The sequence below is a fragment of the Scyliorhinus torazame genome, chromosome 2 (assembly GCF_047496885.1).
Source record: "Scyliorhinus torazame isolate Kashiwa2021f chromosome 2, sScyTor2.1, whole genome shotgun sequence".
In the NCBI taxonomy this organism is placed as follows: Eukaryota; Metazoa; Chordata; class Chondrichthyes; order Carcharhiniformes; family Scyliorhinidae; genus Scyliorhinus; species Scyliorhinus torazame.
Genome location: NC_092708.1, coordinates 114880320 through 114899408, shown reverse-complemented (window position 1 = coordinate 114899408; position 19089 = coordinate 114880320). Strand labels below are relative to the sequence as shown.

The window sequence follows — 19089 nt, the reverse complement described above, 5'->3', positions numbered from 1 at the left end:
CGTTTTTACATTAGCAACTAATTGCTCCACGGCTTTCTCGTGGGTGAGGGCCGTTACTTCAGGGCTGGTCAGGTCTAAACCTAACAAGTATTCTGTCCCTTTCATGGGGCGTCCGGTCATGAGAGTGTGTGGTGTGTAACCTGTGGAGGTGGAAACAGTGTTACGCAAAAACATCAGTGCAAAAGGGAGGACTGAGTCCCAAGTGGTGTTGTTCTGCTGGACCATTTTTCTGAGGGTGGTTTTTAGGGTCCGATTCATGCGCTCCACTATACCACTCGACCATGGGTGGTACGCAATGTGGAATTTTTGGGTGATGCCAAATATCATGAGGACGTTCTGCATGACCCATGACCCGTCCCGTAAAGTGAGAACCTTGGTCTGATTCAATACTGCGGGGGAGTCCCCATCTTGTAAAGATGTGGTGGGTTAGGATTTTGGCTGTGGTTTTCGCGGTGTTGGTGCGGGCTGGAAATGCTTCCACCCACTTGGTAAAAGTGTCTATGACCACCAGAACATATTTATAGCCATTCCTGCAAGGGGGCAATGGACCTATAAAATCAATCTGGAGGTTAGTCCAGGGGCCGGTTAACGGGTCGGGCGTGGCTGAGTTGGGCCTTTTTGGCATATCTATCGGGGTTGTTCTGCGCACAGATAAGGCAATTCTCAATGTAATGGCTTACATCTTCCTTGAGATTTGGCCACCAACAAAGCTGTTTGAGGTGGGCTGTAGTGGGATCGATTCCCTGGTGTCCATGACCATTATGGAATAAACAAATCAATTGGTTCCTATCCTGCTCAGGAACTACATAAAGGGTGTCCTTTAACACCACACCGTCATGTGTGGTTAGTGTATTTCTGAACCTCTCATAGGAGGCTGGAAACTTCCCTTTCACAATCTCAGTGAGAGCGCTATCCTGCTTCTGGGCCTCTACTAGATCCTTGATCCTAGTCTGCGTGACCTGAACTGCACTCATTGGCGCGCTTTCGGGGGTTTCCAAAAGTACCCATGCCTGGATCCTGCCTTAGCCAGTGCGTCGGCTTTTACATTTCCAGGGGGGGAGGAATGATGGTGGCTGCGGACTTTTATGATGCCAAATGTCCTGTTCTGGGCTTTTTGTAAAATATGGCGGAGTAATGGGGCTGAGGGGAGGGGTTTCCCATCCGCGCAAACAAATCCTCTTGTTTCCCACAGGGGCAGAAATTCTGTACGGCTGTTACAGACATAGAGGCTGTCTGAGTATATGTCTGCTGGGCTGGGGAAGGAATCTGGGTGCTCCACGATATATGCGATGGCCGCAAGCTCTGCTGCCTGCGCGCCTAAGTGCCCGGGGAGTTTTAATGCTATCTCCTCGAGGGCGCGTCCCTCAACGTCCTCAACATAAATCCCACAACCTGTTATGCGTTGCCCATCTAAGACTGTGGAAGATCCATCCACATAAATCTTAATGGGTTCACACGTGTCCGTGTGCGGGGGGCTCTGAGGTGAATTTCCTATTTTTCTGGGGGGTGTTTTAGCTATAAAGGGGCCTGTGTTATGGTGTGGAGAGATGATCTCACATTCATGGGGAGTTCCGGGGTATTGCAAATTGTCCGCTAAGTATGTGTGAGTCTTTGTCCGTTTTACTGTGATGTCCCGTCCTTGCAAGAGAAGGGTCCACCTAGCTGCGCGTATTTGGCTGACGGTACCGTCCTTGAGTCGTCCGTCCAGTAAAGGTTGGGTGGGGGTGTGTTCGGTCAAAATGGTGACGGGGTTCAGTCTGGTAATGTAGGAAAAGTACTGGACTGCCCAGAAAACTGCGAGCAGGTGCCTCTCACAGGCTGAGAATCCCTGCTCCACAGCATCCAAAAGTCGGGAAGCATAAGCTACGGGTCTTAGCTGGTCGTGCCGTTCCTGCAGGAGCATGGCCGAAAAGGTGCGGTCTGTGGTCGCTACCTCTATTGCGTAAGGGGAAAGCGGGTCTGGAACTTGTAGTGCGGGGGCGGCTATGAGCGCCTGTTTTAATGATTCCACAGCATCTGTATGCTGCGGAAGCCACTCCCAGGGGCTCCTTTCTTTAGGAGGTCTGAGAGGGGCGCTGCCTTGCTGGCAAAACCGTCAATGTGGTTTCAGTAGTAGCCAACCAGCCCTAAAAACGACCGAAGGGCTGAAACGTTCTGGGGAAGGGGCAATTTAGCGACCGAGTCATTCTTTTATGCTCGATCTCGCGATTGCCGTGTGTGATAATTGTACCCAAATATACCACTTTTTCTTCCAATATCTGGGCCTTTTTTGGGTTGACTTTACAGCCAATGGAATGTAACGATTCCAGGAGTTCGGACAGAAGCTCAATTTGCTCTTCCTTTGAGCGTTGCGGGGGCTCTAGCGGATTTCGCCATCTTCCAGACACACTGGTTGACTGGATCGAAGGCTAGGTGGTGGGAATTCATAAAATCAATCCCCAGGATGTGTTCTGCTGTGTGGGGCAGGTCTACTAAAACTATGGGATGTTTTGTGGTTACTGTTCCGATTTGGATGAGTACAGGGGCCGTGATGTGTCCCTACTGTGAGTGGCCTGTAAAGCCGCTGAGGGTGATAGTGGCTGTAGTGGGCCACGTGTCTTTTTGAAACAGGGTGGAGGAATTTATGGTGGAGTGGGACCCTCCTGTGTCCCAAAGAAATTCGATAGGCTGTCCCCGAATTTTCGCTGCGACTACGGGTCGTCATGACCTATCCCAAAGAGTGTCGCAGACCCAGCTGGGGGAGCCCGTACACCGTCAGTCCGTTCCGGTCAAGTCCGTCTGATCCGAATGGGCACTAACGCTATGGATGGGCTCTGCCTTTTTCTTAATCAGAGTGCCTGTCTGTTGGGCTCTCTGTGGCTTTTTGGGGGCATTGCATTCTTTTGCAAAATGTCCCAACTGTCCGCAATTGTAACATTCTTGTGATTTGGGTGGGGGGCTGGTCTTTCCCTCATTTACCCAGGCGGGGTTGTGAGGTGTGGCTTTTACTGCCTGCATGTCTGCGGCGGCTTGCTTTTCCTCGGTGGTTTTAGCGGCGGGTTTATTCTGAACAGACTGCTCCCAAACGCGGGACAATCTTTTAACCACCCACTTCTCGTTATGAGCCTCCTCCGAGGAATCATAACTATTACAGGCATTCTGTCCTGCATCTGTGGCATGGGAGATAAGGGTGCAGGTCCATTTGACCATATTGTCTGGGGACAAATGGGCATGGTCTACGTCTCCAAAAACGGCTTCGAAGTGAATCCACAGGCGTCCTGCAAACGCTGTGGGGTGCTCAGACTTCTTCTGCCTACACTTATTTAGGCCATCTACAGGGTCACCCCGGTTATACCCGATCGCATCCAGGATCGCGGTATGCATTTCTGCAAGGGTGCCTCTTCCTACGTTCTGTAGGTCAGGAAGGGCTGCTGCTACCGATGGATCCAAACTTAGAACCATGAGCTTTACATGCTCTCTCTCATCCAGGCCGTACATGGTCACCTGATGTTTGACGGTGGCAAAGAAATGGTGTGGGTCTGAAGCGGGGAGGAACGGTTTTGCACACGCGTCCCGTAATTGGGTCACTGTTAGGGGGGTGGAATATAGGAATTCCGCCTTGTCCGATGTGGCTGTGCGGTGGGTTGTTACAGGGTTCATGGGAGCCTGAACTACCTGCTGTGTGGGGGGTGGGGGTGCTTTCCTCCTTTGGGGCTTTCCCTGCGCACATGTTCCCTGAACATACCTCTGCGCTGTTTCCTGTAATTCTTCCCAATCAGGGCCGTCTTCCTGGTCTAATTTTTCCCCAAAGGTTTCTTGAAATCCCTTCTGGACAGAAAGCAGTGACTGCAGGTCTGCAATTTGCTTCCGGCACTTTGCAAGGTCTATGGTGCTCTGTCTTTGTTCTGTGGTTGCAGCGTGGAGCGCTCTCAAGGCTGCCTTGAGATCACTACATTTTTTCTGTAGCGTCTCCACCTGCTTCTCTGTTTCCTTTCTTACCAGGACTGCACGCTGCGTGTCCTGATAAGCCTTTTCATACTGGGATTGGGAACTGCTCAAATGCGCCAGCCAAGACTGGTGACCCCGTTTGGCGTCAGCCACCTCTTCGTCCTTTGCTGCTAATTTCCTCCTTAATTCCAGATTCTCTTTCTCCACCTCGCATACATCGACTTTACTCATACGATGTATGCCCTCTACTTCTTTGCAGAGTGTCTTGACAACCTCCTCTGTGCCTCGCAATTGTGCCAGACAGGACACAATTGCCATCGGCTTGCGCGCTTTTGGTAAGTTCTTTTTATGGCTCTCACTCATGTTCTCCCACCAAGTATGCCCTATGCTTCCGGGACCTGATTCTTCATTATCGCAGAAATCATTCCACATGGGCCATCCTTTCACCTTGAGGTATTTCCGGATTTCCTCTTCCCAAATGGGACACTGTCCCACTCTACTGCTGCTGGTCGCTGCGACCGCAAATTCCTCGGGGTTCATGAGGCGTTGCATTGCCTGCATGGCCATCTCTCCTATCCGCTTGCTTCGTTTAAATTTGGAACAGGGGGCTAAGGTGGTGTCGTAGATGCGGGTACGGCTTGCGTTAATTTCCGAAAATACAGACTTCCGACAGTTTTGACGCAACAAAATCTATCAGTTTTACCTTATAGCCCTGTTAGTTACGCATGCATACACACACTTCCGAATTATGACTATTAATCAGAACTGCTTGAACACTTGTGGTCTTTTTGTTTCCAATTGGATTCCAATTCAAATTTCATGGGTTCTCCTGGAGTGGTTTTCCACTTCTAGATCGGGTCCCTTCAGGATGTCGCCAAAATGTTGCCCTTATTAGCCTTAGTTTTATTAGCTCTAATTCTGTCACCTTTGCTCACGAGTCTCCAGGTATCTTTCTGATACCGCCACGTGGTTCAAGCTCAAGTAATGATTAATAATACAGCACACCGCTTAGTAAAAGTTAAATCAACAATCATTTATTATATACAACAATAAATACTTATACAATAATCCTACTTCTAGACTACTACCTACCACTAAAGGCCAATACTCAACTTTGGAAATGGCCCACCAGGTCAGGGAAACGAATGGTCTTTCGAATTGGTTCTGGCCTGCGGGATTCAAAGGCTGGTACAAGTTGATAGTCAGGAGCGCCTATCGGGTAGCGATCGCTGGAGTAACACTTACAGTTTTCTTTGTCGAAGGGTCTCGAAGGTTGCGAGCAGGAGAAGAAGGGTCGATCTGAACTTGGCCCCTATTCTTATAGTTCCCTGGGGCTTCCCGCCTCTCGGGGCGGACCTCGTACCTGGTTCCAAGTGATTGGACTTGGTCCCAATCACTTGGTTCGATATGCTCCAATAATGGGGCGATTCCTTGATCGGGGGTGGTCGTCTACCTTCCTTTGTGTCAGCCTCTGCTGGCGCCGAAAGGTCTGGATCGGCTTTATGTTGCTAATGTGTAGCAATTGTTCCCGGGGATGGCTGCTTAATATGTAGATGGCCGGGTTGTTGTGATGTTAATGGCTGCAGGTATCGGTCTGGGCCGACTTCCCCAAAGCCGAATACACTGTTTTACCTGCAGCTGTCCGTTTGAGTCCTGTTGGCTGATTTTCCCATCAGCCTCTTTCGTTCGCCATTTTAGATCGGGGTTTGACCATTCAAATCGGGAATCAGCCATTTTAGGTGGCTACAATTGGGGTAGAGCACTAGATTGGATTGAGGATTGGCTGACTGACAGAAAGGAGAGGGTCCTTCTCTGGCTGGCGAACTGTAACTAGTGGGGTGCCACAGGGTCAGCCCTCGGGCATAACTATTTACAATCTATATAAATGATCTGCTCATGATGCCGAGGACCCGGATTCGAACCTGGCTCCAGGTCACTGTCCGTGTAGAGCTTGGACATTCTCCCCGTGTCTGCGTGCGTCTCACCCCCACAACCCAAAAAGATGTGCAGGGTAGGTGAAGTGGCCACACTAATTTGCCCCTTAATTGGGGAAAAAAGGAATTAAGTACTCAAAAAATTTCAAATAAATAAATGTTCTGCAAGCAGGGACAGAGTATAACATAGCAATATTTGTGGATGATATTAAAATAGGTGGGAAGGCAGGCAGTGAAGAGGACATAAAGATTTTACAGATATAGATAGGCAAGAAGATTGGGCCAAAATTTGGCAAATGGCATTTAATGTAGATAAGTGTGAGGTTATTCATTTTGGCAGAAAAAATAAAAAAGCAAATTATTATCTAAGAGGAAGGCAGATTCAAAATGCGTCTGAGCAGAGGGATCTGGGTGTCCTTGTTCACAGTTCTCAGAAAGCCGGTGTGCAGGTACAGCATGTAATTAAAAAAGCAAATGGAATGTTTGCGTTTATTGCAAAGGGTCTGGAGTATAAAAGAAGAGAAGTATTCTTGCGATTGTATAGGGTATTGGTGAGACCACATCTGGACTATTGTGTCCAGTTTTGGTCAAAAAAACGGTTAAAGGGATATGGGGAACAGGTAGGGATGTGGATTTGAGACCAAGAAGAAATCAGGCATGATCTGATTGAATAACAGAGCAGGCTCGAAGGGCTGAATTGCCTACATTGGCGCCTAATTCCTATGTTCCTATTATTCTTATCATCTTCACTTGTCTCACAAGAACTCTCAGTATTTGCTCAGCAAACTGTCCAAATGTTGATTTTGGCTTCATCACTTGAATCAATGCCACAGTATCCTTTGTTGTGCCACTTGGGATGCAGTCTGCAAGAAGTCATACTTTTATTATCTCTGGTCAACAGGTTGTCCTGTTTGTAACTCTGCACTGATATCAGGATGGCTTTCTTTCAAGGTACACACCTCAAGCCAACGTAATGAAAGACACCTGATATGGTTTATTCAATCATAAACGAAAAGCCCTGGCAGCATGGAGACAATACTTGAAAGATCAGGGGCGAAATTCTCCGACACCCCGCCGGGTCGGAGAATCGCCGGGGGCTGGCATGAATCCCGCCCCCGCCAGGTTGCCGAAGTCTCTGGCACCGGATATTCGGCAGGGGCGGGAATCACGCCGCGCCGGTTGGCGGGCGCCCCCGCGCGATTCTACGGCCCGGATGGGCCGAAGTCCCGCCGCTAAAATGCCTGTCCCGCCGGCGTAAATTAAACCACCCACCTTACCGGCGGGATAAGGCGGCGCGGGCGGGCTCCGGGGTCCTGGGGAGGGGGCGCGGGGCGATCTGGCCCCGGGGGGGGTGCCCCCACAGTGGCCTGGCCCGCGATCGGGGCCCACCGATCCGCAGGCGGGCCTGTGCCGTGGGGGCACTCTTTCCCTTCCGCCTCCGCCACGGCCTCCACCATGGCAGAGGCGGAAGAGACTCCCTCCACTGCGCATGCGTGGGAATGCCGTCAGCGGCCGCTGACGCTCCCGCGCATGCGCTGCCCGGAGATGTCATTTCCGCGCCAGCTGGTGGGGCACCAAAGGCCTTTTCCTCCACCTGGCGGGGGGGCAATTCGACCGGCGCCGACCTAGCCCCTCAATGTTGGGGCTCGGCCCCCAAAGATGCGGAGCATTCCGCACCTTTGGGGCGGCGCGATGCCCATCTGATTTGCGCCGTTTTGGGCGCCAGTCGGCGGACATCGCGCCGTTTCCGGAGAATTTCGCCCCAGGATCCCCGTTGGTCACCCTGGTTGCTCTGATGAATAGCAGCAATTATTCTACCAAATTGATGCAACTGCTCAAAAACTGAAAAGTCATGCTGTTTTTCAGAAATCTCTTGGAGTTGATGATATCATCAAAATCATCATTGGGGAAGGCAGTCTGAATTCAGCTGTGAATTTAAAGCCCTGTCTTGCTCATCATCTGATAGACTGTTGTTGTAAACCTGCCATCTTAATCACTGTAGAGCTTCACACACGATCTTGTAAGTTCTAACATTCCTGTTATAATGATGGCCACTTACAAAACCATTGACAGAACCAGCCGCAATCAGTTTGGATTCAGTGATGATACCCTGAAGACTGTCATCTGCAATTCTTTTCCTGATGCAATCTATAAACGCCATCACAGTGTGAAACTCCCCCATGCATTGTTGCTAACTTTGCCTTAGTTCAATTGCTCTGTTTTATTACCTTTGCTCTCAAGTCGCCAGGTATCTTTATGATACCTGGCAGTATGGCAGGGGGGTGGGCACGGGAGCAATAGGTCAGAAGGTGAGAGCATTGAGGGAGAACTAGGGAATAGGGACAGTGTGGCTCTGAGGCAGAGCAGACAGGTAGGGGTTGCTGAACACAGCGGATCTGGTGGCCTGAAGTGCATATGTTTTAATGCAAGAAGTGTTACGGGTAAGGCAGATGAACTTAGAGCTTGGATTAGTACTTGCAACTATGATGTTGTTGCCATTACAGAGACCTGGTTGAGGGAAGGGCAGGATTGGCAGCTAAACGTTCCAGGATTTAGATGTTTCAGGCGAGAGAGAGAGGGATGTAAAAGGGGTGGCGGAGTTGCGCTACTGGTTAGGGAGGATATCACAGCTGTACTGCGGGAGGAAACCTCAGAGGGCAGCGAGGCTATATGGGTAGAGATCAGGAATAAGAAGGGTGCAATCACAATGTTGGTGGTTTACTACAGGCCTCCCAACAGACAGCGGGTGATAGAGGAGCAGATAGGTAGACAGATTTTGGAAAGGAGTAAAAACAGCAGGGTTGTGGTAATGGGAGACTTCAACTTCCCCAATATTGACTGGGACTCACTTAGTGCCAGGGGCTTAGACGGGGCAGAGTTTGTAAGGAGCATCCAGGAGGGCTTCTTAAAACAATATGTAGACAGTCCAACTAGGGAAGGGGCGGTACTGGACCTGGTATTGGGGAATGAGCCCGGCCAGGTGGTAGAAGTTTCAGTAGGGGAGCATTTCGGGAACAGTGACCACAATTCAGTAAGTTTTAAAGTGCTGGTGGACAAGGATAAGAGTGGTCCTAGGGTGAATGTGCTAAATTGGGGGAAGCCTAATTATAACAATATTAGGCGGGAACTGAAGAACCTAGATTGGGGGCGGATGTTTGAAGGCAAATCAACATCTGACATGTGGAAGGCTTTCAAGTGTCAGTTGAAAGGAATTCAGGACTGGCATGTTCCTGTGAGGAAGAAGGATAAATACGGCAATTTTCAGGAACCTTGGATAACGAGAGATATTGTAGGCCTCGTCAAAAAGAAAAAGGAGGCATTTGTCAGGGCTTAAAAGGCTGGGAACAGACGAAGCCTGTGTGGAATATAAGGAAAGTAGGAAGGAACTTAAGCAAGGAGTCAGGAGGGCTAGATGGGGTCACGAAAAGTCATTGGCAAATAGGGTTAAGGAAAATCCCAAGGCTTTTTACACGTACATAAAAAGCAAGAGGGTAGCCAGGGAAAGGGTTGGCCCACTGAAGGATAGGCAAGGGAATCTATGTGTGGAGCCAGAGGAAATGGGCGAGGTACTAAATGAATTCTTTGCATCAGTATTCACCAAAGAGAAGGAATTGGTAGATGTTGAGTCTGGAGAAGGGTGTGTAGATAGCCTGGGTCACATTGAGATCCAAAACGATGAGGTGTTGGGTGTCTTAAAAAATATTACGGTAGATAAGTCCCCAGGGCCTGATGGGATCTACCCCAGAATACTGAAGGAGGCTGGAGAGGAAATTGCTGAGACCTTGACAGAAATCTTTGGATCCTCACTGTCTTCAGCTGATGTCCCGGAGGACTGGAGAATAGCCAGTGTTGTTCCTCTGTTTAAGAAGGGTAGCAAGGTTGCGGCGATGACCAGCTAAGCGGCACGTTTCGGTGGCTCCAGCTCGAACGGACCTTCGGGCTCTTTTAAGAGCCCCAACGGGGAAGTTTTTCGTGACGAAACCCGGTGTGGGGTGAGGCAACAGGGAGTCCCCCCCAGCGGAAAAGAAAAATATCGGCGGCGGCGGCCAGATCTCGGAGAATCCTCGAGGACAGGGGCAGAAGGAAGAAAGGAGCAAGATGGCGGCGGAGAGAGCCCAGGCGACATGGGGACTGGACCAGGATGAATTCTTAAGATGGTGTGTGGAGCTGCTAAAAAAGGAGGTGCTGGCCCCGATGCTACAAGCAATTGAGGGGCTTAAAGAGACACAAAAGGCCCAGTCGATAGAGCTCCGTGTGGTGGAGAATACTGAAGGAGGCTAGAGAGGGAATTGCTGAGGCCTTGACAGAAATCTTTGGATCCTCATTGTCTTCAAGTGATGTTCCGGAGGACATATATACTACAAACAGCAAATAACTGGAGAATAGCCAATGTTGTTCCTCTGTTTAAGAAGGATAGCAAGGATAATCCAGGGAACTACAGGCTGGTGAACCTTACTTCAGTGGTAGGGAAATTACTGGAGAGAATTCTTCGAGACAGGATCTACTCCCATTTGGAAGCAAATGGACGTATTAGTGAGAGGCAGCATGGTTTTGTGAAGGGGAGGTCGTGTCTCACTAACTTGATAGAGTTTTTCGAGGAGGTCACTAAGATGATTGATGCAGGTAGGGCAGTGGATGTTGTCCATATGGACTTGAGTAAGGCCTTTGACAAGGTCCCTCATGGTAGACCAGTACAAAAGGTGAAATCACATCAGGGATCAGGGGTGAGCTGGCAAGGTGGATACAGAACTGGCTAGGTCATAGAAGGCAGAGAGTAGCAATGGAAGGATGCTTTTCTAATTGGAGGGCTGTGACCAGTGGTGTTCCGCAGGGATCAGTGCTGGGACCTTTGCTCTTTGTAGTATATATAAATGATTTGGAGGAAAATGTAACTGGTCTGATTAGTAAGTTTGCAGGCGACACAAAGGTTGATGGAATTGCGGATAGCGATGAGGACTGTCGGAGGATACAGCAGGATTTAGATTGTGTGGAGACTTGGGCGGAGAGATGGCAGATGGAGTTTAATCCGGACAAATGTGAGGTAATGCATTTTGGAAGGACTAATGCAGGTAGGGAATATACAGTGAATGGTAGAACCCTCAAGAGAATTGAAAGTCAGAGAGATCTAGGTGTACAGGTCCACAGGTCACTGAAAGGGGCAACACAGGTGGAGAAGGTAGTCAAGAAGGCATACGGCATGCTTGCCTTCATTGGCCGGGGCATTGAGTATAAGAATTGGCAAGTCATGTTGCAGCTGTATAGAACCTTAGTTAGGCCACACTTGGAGTATAGTGTTCAATTCTGGTCGCCACACTACCAGAAGGATGTAGAGGCTTTAGAGAGGGTGCAGAAGAGATTTAGCAGAATGTTGCCTGGTATGGAGGGCATTAGCTATGAGGAGCGGTTGAATAAACTCGGTTTGTTCTCACTTGAATGACAGAGGTTGAGGGGCGACCTGATAGAGGTCTACAAAATTATGAGGGGCATAGACAGAGTGGATAGTCAGAGGCTTTTCCCCAGGATAGAGAGGTCAATTACTGGGGGGCATAGGTTTAAGGTGAGAGGGGCAAGGTTTAGAGTAGATGTACGAGGCAAGTTTATTACACAAGGGTAGTGGGTGCCTGGAACTCGCTACCGGAGGAGGTGGTGGAAGCAGGGACGATAGTGACATTTAAGGGGCATCTTGACAAATACATGAATAGGATGGGAATAGAGGGATACGGACCCAGGAAGTGCAGAAGATTGTAGTTTAGTCGGGCCGCATTGTCGGCACGGGCTTGGAGGGCCGAAGGGCCTGTTCCTGTGCTGTACATTTCTTTGTTCTTTGTTCTTTGATACCGCCACGAGATTCAAGTCCGAGTAATGATCAATAATCCAATACACCGATTAGTAAGGTTTAAATCAAAGCACAATTATTATACACAGTAATCGCTACTCATGCACAAATTCTACATCTAAGCTACTTCTACAACTTACAGGCCTGTACTTAACTTTCGGACTGGCCCACCAGGTCAGGGAAACAAATGGCCTTTCGTTCGGGTTCTGAGCCTGTGGGATTCGAAGTTGGTACGGATTGGTAGCTAGGAGCGCCTATCTCGTAGCGAGCGCTGAATTAAGACTTACGATTTCGATCTTCACTGCTCCGGTCACGATCAATGTTGGTTTGTTGTTGCTGGGTGACCCGGGCAGGAAGAAGAGCGTGAAGAGAGCGAGGAGTGGAGAAGAAGAGAAGAGACCGATTTGAACTTGGGGCTCAATTCTTATAGTCCCCAGGGGCTTCCCGCCTTTCGGGGCGGGCCCTGTACCTCGTCCCAAGTGATTGGACTTTGTCCCAATCGCTTGGTTCGATTTTCTCCAATGCTGGAGCGGTTCCCTGATCGATGGGCGGTCTTGAGGCGCTCGTTCACCTCCTTTTGTGTAGGCTCCTGCTGGCGCTGAAGAGTCTGGTTTTGCTTTGTGTGTCTAAATGTTGCTTATTGTTCCCAGGGATTGCTCATTAGTATGCAGATGGCTGTTGTTTTGTTATGCTGATGGTTGCTGGTATCGATATTGTCTGGCCTTTCCAGAGGTAAATACACAGCCAACCTGCAGCTGCTGGTTTTTGTCTTGTTGGCTGACTTTCCCATCAGCCTTTGCCGTTCGCCATTTTGAATCGGGAGTTGGCCATTTTAAGTGGCTACAGCATATTCTTTCAACAAATCATCTGGACCTTTGTGTAAATTGCCTGGACCATTACTACGAGAATCTTGCCCAGTCTGAGTTTGTCAGCAATATCAATGTTGTAACATTGTGTAGGACTAGCATCAACAACTGGGATGTAACCAATTGCAGTGGATTTTCATGGCCAGACTTTTATGTTGATCAAGCGGGCTCACATCCAAACCGAAGTACATGAAATCATGTGAGAAGACGTTGGGCGCACGTCCCAAAGTCAACGCTCTCCCAAGTAACATTACAGTTGGAGGGTTCGCACTGGAGTCTGAAGGGTGCCTGCCAACAGTTAAACCCACTAAGGAGGCAACTGGTGGCAGTTTTACTTGGCCTGTCCACTTTCACGGTTAGCAGAATGGCCAATCGACCAGGTGGCTTTCATATTTCGCAACAAACACGTTCCAGGGCAGGATAAAACATCCATTGTCAAATGAAATAAAATAAAGCATTTGAAGAATGAGGTGCCGTGTGATCTGCAGCCAGGTGCTGGAATTTGCAGTGTCGATGCAGTTTGCAGCGCTTCTCCCAGCTCATTTCATTGGCAGAACTGCAGCTCCCCGAGGCAGCAGCACAGCAGCTGTCAACCTTCAGGAAACTTGCTGGAAAAACCCACCCTCACCCTCACTTCACCCAGCACCTGCCCTCAACCCCCCCTAAAGCATTGAGCCTTTCTCAGCACGTGTTTCATGCTGGCTGCCAGTAAATTGGCCAACCAGTGTGAAATCACAGTGAGGGTCCAATTGCATTCAGAACATTTATCAGGGGCGGGATTCTCCGACTCCCCGCCGGGTTGGAGAATCGCCGGGGGCTGGCGTGAATCCCGCCCCCGCCGTGTCCCGAAGTCTCCGCCAACAGAGATTCGGCGGGGGCGGGAATCGTGCCGCGCCGGTCGGCAGGAGCGGGAATCACGCTGCGCCGGTCGGCGGGCCCACCCCCGGCGATTCTCCGGCCCGCGATGGGCTGAAGTCCCGCCGCTGTCAACCCTCTCCCGCCGGCGTGGATTAAACCACCTACCTTACCGGCGGGAACGGGCGGTGCAGGCGGGCTCCGGGGTCCTGGGGCGATCTGGCCCCGGGGGGTGCCCCCACGGTGGCCTGGCCCGCGATCGGGGCCCACCGATCCGCGGGCGGGCCTGTGTCATGGGGGCACTCTTTCCCTCCGCCTTCGCCATGGTCTTCACCATGGTGGAGGCGGAAGAGACCCCCTCCTTTGCGCATGCGCGGGGATGACGTCAGCAGCTGCTGATGCTCCCGCGCATGCGTGGACTTACGCAGGCCGGCGAAGTCCTTTCGGCCCTGTCTGCCGTGGCGCCAAAGGCCTTCCACGCCAGCCGGTGGAGCGGACACCACTCTGGCGCGGGCCTAGCCCTTCAAGGTGAGGGCTTGGCCCCTAAAGGTGTGGAGACTTTGGCACCTTTGGGGCGGCCCGACGCCGGAGTGGTTCCCGCCACTCCATCACGCCGGGACCCCCGCCCCGCTGGGTAGGGGAGAATCCGGCCCCAGGTCTGCTTCCTAGCCCACCAATCACATGCACCCGACAAGCATGATTCTGATTCATGTAATTTCTGCATATTTTGTAACAACATTTTCTACAAAATGCTCACTTTTTGCAGATGGGAGCATGATTTTTGTGATAAGTAACCTTTAAGCTAATAGCGATATGAATTTGAAGTACTTCCAAGAAAGGGGCTACAGGAATTCATTTTTTGAGACAAGGCCCACTAGTATCAGCAAGGGAAACAGCAGAAGAGGCAAGCTCACAGAGGGTACTGTCTACATAAAAGGATGCAGAGGCAGATGCTGCCAATTAGAAACTTAATTGCCCCAGGACTCCCTGAGATCGAGTCTGCGGGAATGCCACCAACTTTGGTGGTGGACATCAGGCCATCCCACCGCCATGTTAAATTCCACCATTAACGTTATTTTTTCTCTCCACAGATGTTGCCTAACGTGCTGAGTATTTCCAACATCTGTTTTTCTTTCAGTTTTCCAGAATCCACGGCATTTTGTTTTTTCTACAATATGATGCAATGATGCGTGTGACTTGTGGATCACTGATCTCCAGCACTTCCTCCAGTTACCAATGAGGAAACCTGTGGAGTACCACCTCCAGTTCTCTGTCTAGCATTCTATACTCTCCTCTGACTCACATCGGCAAAGACAAACACCAGTAGCCAGCACATTTGCCGTTAAATATGCAGATTGAGCTCCAGTGATACAATTTGAGTGTGAATGTTCTTTTACCAATCCCACCACAGGGAAACTATTGTAATTTAACAGGAAGAGGAATCTGAGCCAGAAAATACACTAAGAGGATAGAGTCTTTTTTCACTTTCCTCGTGGGACCAGGAAGACTTTCCCGAGACCATCCTGAACCCCTCCTGGAAAGTTACCTGAGTACCAAGGACAGTTTTGTTCATCTACAAGCGTGGCTTCAGTGCACCATATGCAGAAAATACAGGCAAAGGTGTATTCCAGCCAAATTTCATAGCAGGACACCATTTTAATATGTTTCTCCTTTCCCCCATAGCTTCTAAATTTAAAATCTAGTCAAACCTAAGGCATGCAAACTCATTAGCAGATTTAAATTACTGATCCACCCCTCGAGAGCAGGTTACTGGCATACCATCCAGACCTCCCTGATTAAACAGTTAAACTGGGAGTAAGCAGGTTCAGGGCAATTTGGCTCAGATTCCAGATTTTCCAGACTTTAAAACCCCCGACCCCCTTCCCACCCCAGCCCTGCCACTCTCCCACCCACCCTTATGGAATAAAGTAAGTAGACCATCAAATAAAATTCTGTTTTTATTTTTGAATTATAGAAGGGGAACCCCTTATTTTTAAAGTAATGCCATAGGATCCTTTAAGCCAACCTGAATCACTCACACCAGAAAAAAGAGGCCTCAATCAGCATCCCATCCAAAAAACAATGGGCGAAATTCTCCGGTATCGGCGCGATGTCCGCCGACCGGCGCCAAAAACGGCGCAAATCAGTCGGGCATCACGCCGCCCCAAAGGTGCGGAATCCTCCGCATCTTGGGGGGCCGAGCCCCAACCTTGAGGGGCTAGGCCCGCGCCGGACTAATTTCCGCCCCGCCAGCTGGTGGAAAAGGCCTTTGGTGCCCTGCCAGCTGGCGCGGAAATGACATTGCCGGGCAGCGCGTGCGTGGGAGCGTTAGTGGCCGCTCACGGCATCCCCGCGCATGTGCTGTGGAGGGAGTCTCTTCCGCCTCCGCCATGGTGGAGACCGTGGAGAAGGCGGAAGGAAAAGAGTGCCCCCACGGCACAGGCCCGCCCGTGGATCTGTTGGCCCCGATCGCGGGCCAGGCCACCGTGGGGGCACCCCCCGAGACCAGATCGCCCCGCGCCCCCCACAGGACCCCGGAGCCCGCCCGCGCCGCCTTGTCCCGCCGGTAAGAGAGGTGGTTTAATCCACGCCGGCGGGACAGGCATCCTAGGAGCGGGACTTCGGCCCATCAAGGCCGGAGAATCGCGGGGGGGGAGGCCCGCCAACCGGCGCTGTGCAATTCCCGCCCCCGCCGAATATCCGGTGCCGGAGAATTCGGCAACCGGCGGGTGCGGGATTCACGCCAGCCCCCGGCGATTCTCCGACCCAGCGGGGGGTCGGAGAATCTCGCCCGATATCTTAAACAATATGGCAGTTCATTTATACTACATAGCTTAGTTTATGGACTGAAGTTGTATGTTAGAGCTTAATACTTCTGGCGACAGCACTGCAAGCTGACACTTGAAACATATTACAAAGCAGATCTTTGCGGAACATTTTGAATTTTGAATAAATGTATAATTTAAATTGTTAATCTGTTTGCTGGGTGTTCATTTGTGACAGGATGGTACAGTGAGTTGTTGAACTTATACAGTGATATTCATTTGTGCAGCCACCTGCTGCAGTGAAATCACAATCCTATAGCTTTGCTCCAGTTTAACATTGGTTCAAGTAAAGTTTATGCAATTGTCCCTGTTATGGTGCCACTCATATATGAGAGAGAAAGGAAGATATAATAATAACAATATTTATTAGTGTCACAAGTAGGCTTACATTAAGCCTGCAAAGAAGTTATTGTGAAAATCCCCTAGTCGCCATATTCCGACGCCTGTTTGGGTACACTGAGGGAGAATTCAGAATGTCCAATTCACCGAACAAGCACATCTTTCGGGACTTGTGGGAGGAAACCGGTGCACCCGGAGGAAACCCACGCAGACACTGAGAGAACGTGCGGACTCTGCACAGACAGTGACCCAAGCAGGAAATTGAACCTGGGTCTCTGGTGCTGTGAAGCAACAGTGCTAACCACTGTGCTACCTGATGTGTTGGGTGTTCTGGATCACATACAGGTCACCAACACTTGAAGTAGTGCAACACTATTTTAGTAAAAGGTTAACTATTTAAACATACTTGAACTGTGGGTAAATATGATACCAGCTTTAACTAAAGACCTTTGCCTTATCCTAACCAGTTGATGCACTCAGCACATGGTGAATGTCTGTGTTGCAGGCTGTGAGCTCTGTGCTCCGAGCTAGCTACTACTCGAATGAGCGGGAACTCTGATGCCCCCTGTCTTTATAGTGCGTGTGCTCTCACTGGTGATTGGCTGCGGTGTTGTGTATGTTGATTGGTCCATCAGTGTGTGTCTGCACCATGATATACTGGTGTATATTATGACATCCCCCTTTTATATAAAAAAAATGTGCCTGTGTGACAATAAATAGTGTGTGGTGAATGTCCCTGACTACGTGTGTGCGAAATATTTACAGGATTATGTACATAAAACTAAGCTAATTACATGGGAAGGTGCCTGGTGCAGAAGAAAACAGTGTGACACACAAATAACGAGATGAACACTATATACAAACCACTTGAACGATTAAACGGAAGAACAGAACAGACCAGAGAGTCCATTAGTGCAAAGTTCACAAATTAAGTCTCTGAGGTGGGGGACGAATTCTGGTTGACCGTCAGGGTGGCACACCACTCATCGTCTGGATCGATGCTGTATACCGACAGCGGCTGGTGTCTTTGCTTCGGGGACAGCCTGTTTTTCGTTACGACACCGACTCGAAAAAGCGCCTTCGGGTCCTTGGTGTCACTGCTGTGTGGGAGGTCGGAATCGGACTCGGCGACCGTGGGTTGAATTGCCCGAACATTCCTGCGAAGCTGGCTGAAGCGATATGAATTGGAAGGCTGAGCTGCTCGACAGCAGGCAGTATAGTGGCCAAGTCTTCCACATCGTAGGCATTGTCGAGATTTTGCGGGGCATTGCCGCTTTAAATGGGCGGAGCCACAGTTGCCACATGTCGTGACGTCAGTTCGTTTGCTGTGCCACCGCGCATGCGCGGTGCGGTCCTGCGTGGTGCGCGCCTGTGCATGACATTCCTCCATGTCGCCGTCCCCTCGTTTGGTGCGTACAAGCGCGGGAGTTCGCGAAAAGCACACGAAACGGCCACCCTCATCCAGGCTGAGGCCCTGGAGGTGTTCAATCTCTTGGACCCATTCCGCCTCATGGGGACCTTGCCGCGCCGTTTCAGCCGCTTGTATATGGGAGTACCGACTGGTGGCATTTTCATGTAGGACACAGGTCTCGATGGCGGTCGCTAGGGTGAGTTGCTTTACTTTGAGGAGCTGCTGACGTAGGGGGTCCGACTGAACACCGAAAATGATCTAGGTGCATATCATGGAGTCGGAGGTGGGCCCGTAGCTGCAAGATTGCGCAAGGATGCGGAGGTGCATTAAAAAGGATTGGAAAGGTTCGTCCTTACCCTGCAAATGCTGCTGGGACACATAGCGTTCGAAACTTTCATTCACCTCTACGCTGCAGTGAGTGTCAAATTTGAGGAGAATCGTCTTGAACTTCATTTTGTCTTCGGCATCTGCAAAGGTGAGAGAGTTGAGAATATGGATGGCATGGTCCCCGGCCGTGGAGAGGAGAAGAGCAATCTTTCTGGTGTCCGAGGCGCCCTCCCTGTCCATGGCTTCGAGGTAGAGCTGGAAGCGCTGTTTGAAAATCTTCCAGTTGGCCCCGAGGTTGCTGGCGATGCGGAGCGGCGGCAGCGGGCTGATGTTGTCCATGTTGCAGAATGACGGAATGCTGGCGGAAGGCAGATAGGTCTAAGAAGTGCTAGTATGCAACCAATCCTGGTATCATGATGTGTTGGGTGTTCTGGATCACATACAGGTCACCAACACTTGAAGTAGTGCAACACTGTTTTATTAAAAGGTTAACTATTTAAACATACTTGAACTGTGGATAAATACGATACCAGCTTTAACTAAAGATCTTTGCCTTGTCCTAACCAGTTGATGCACTCAGCACATGGTGAATGTCTGTGTTGCAGGCTGTGAGCTCTGTGCTCCGAGCTAGCTGCTACTCGAATGAGCGGGAATTCTGATGTCCCCTGTCTTTATAGTGCGTGAGCTCTCACTGGTGATTGGCTGCGGTGTTGTGTATGTTGATTGGTCCCACTGTGTGTGTGTCTGCACCATGATATACTGGTGTATA

At 50.2% G+C, this 19089-nt stretch overlaps 1 protein-coding gene across 8 annotated transcripts in view; it reads left to right on the top strand.

The window, feature by feature from the left end:
* Positions 1–19089, top strand: part of myo3b (myosin IIIB) — a 1137435-nt gene that overhangs the window by 1029257 nt on the left and 89089 nt on the right. The window lies entirely within an intron of this gene.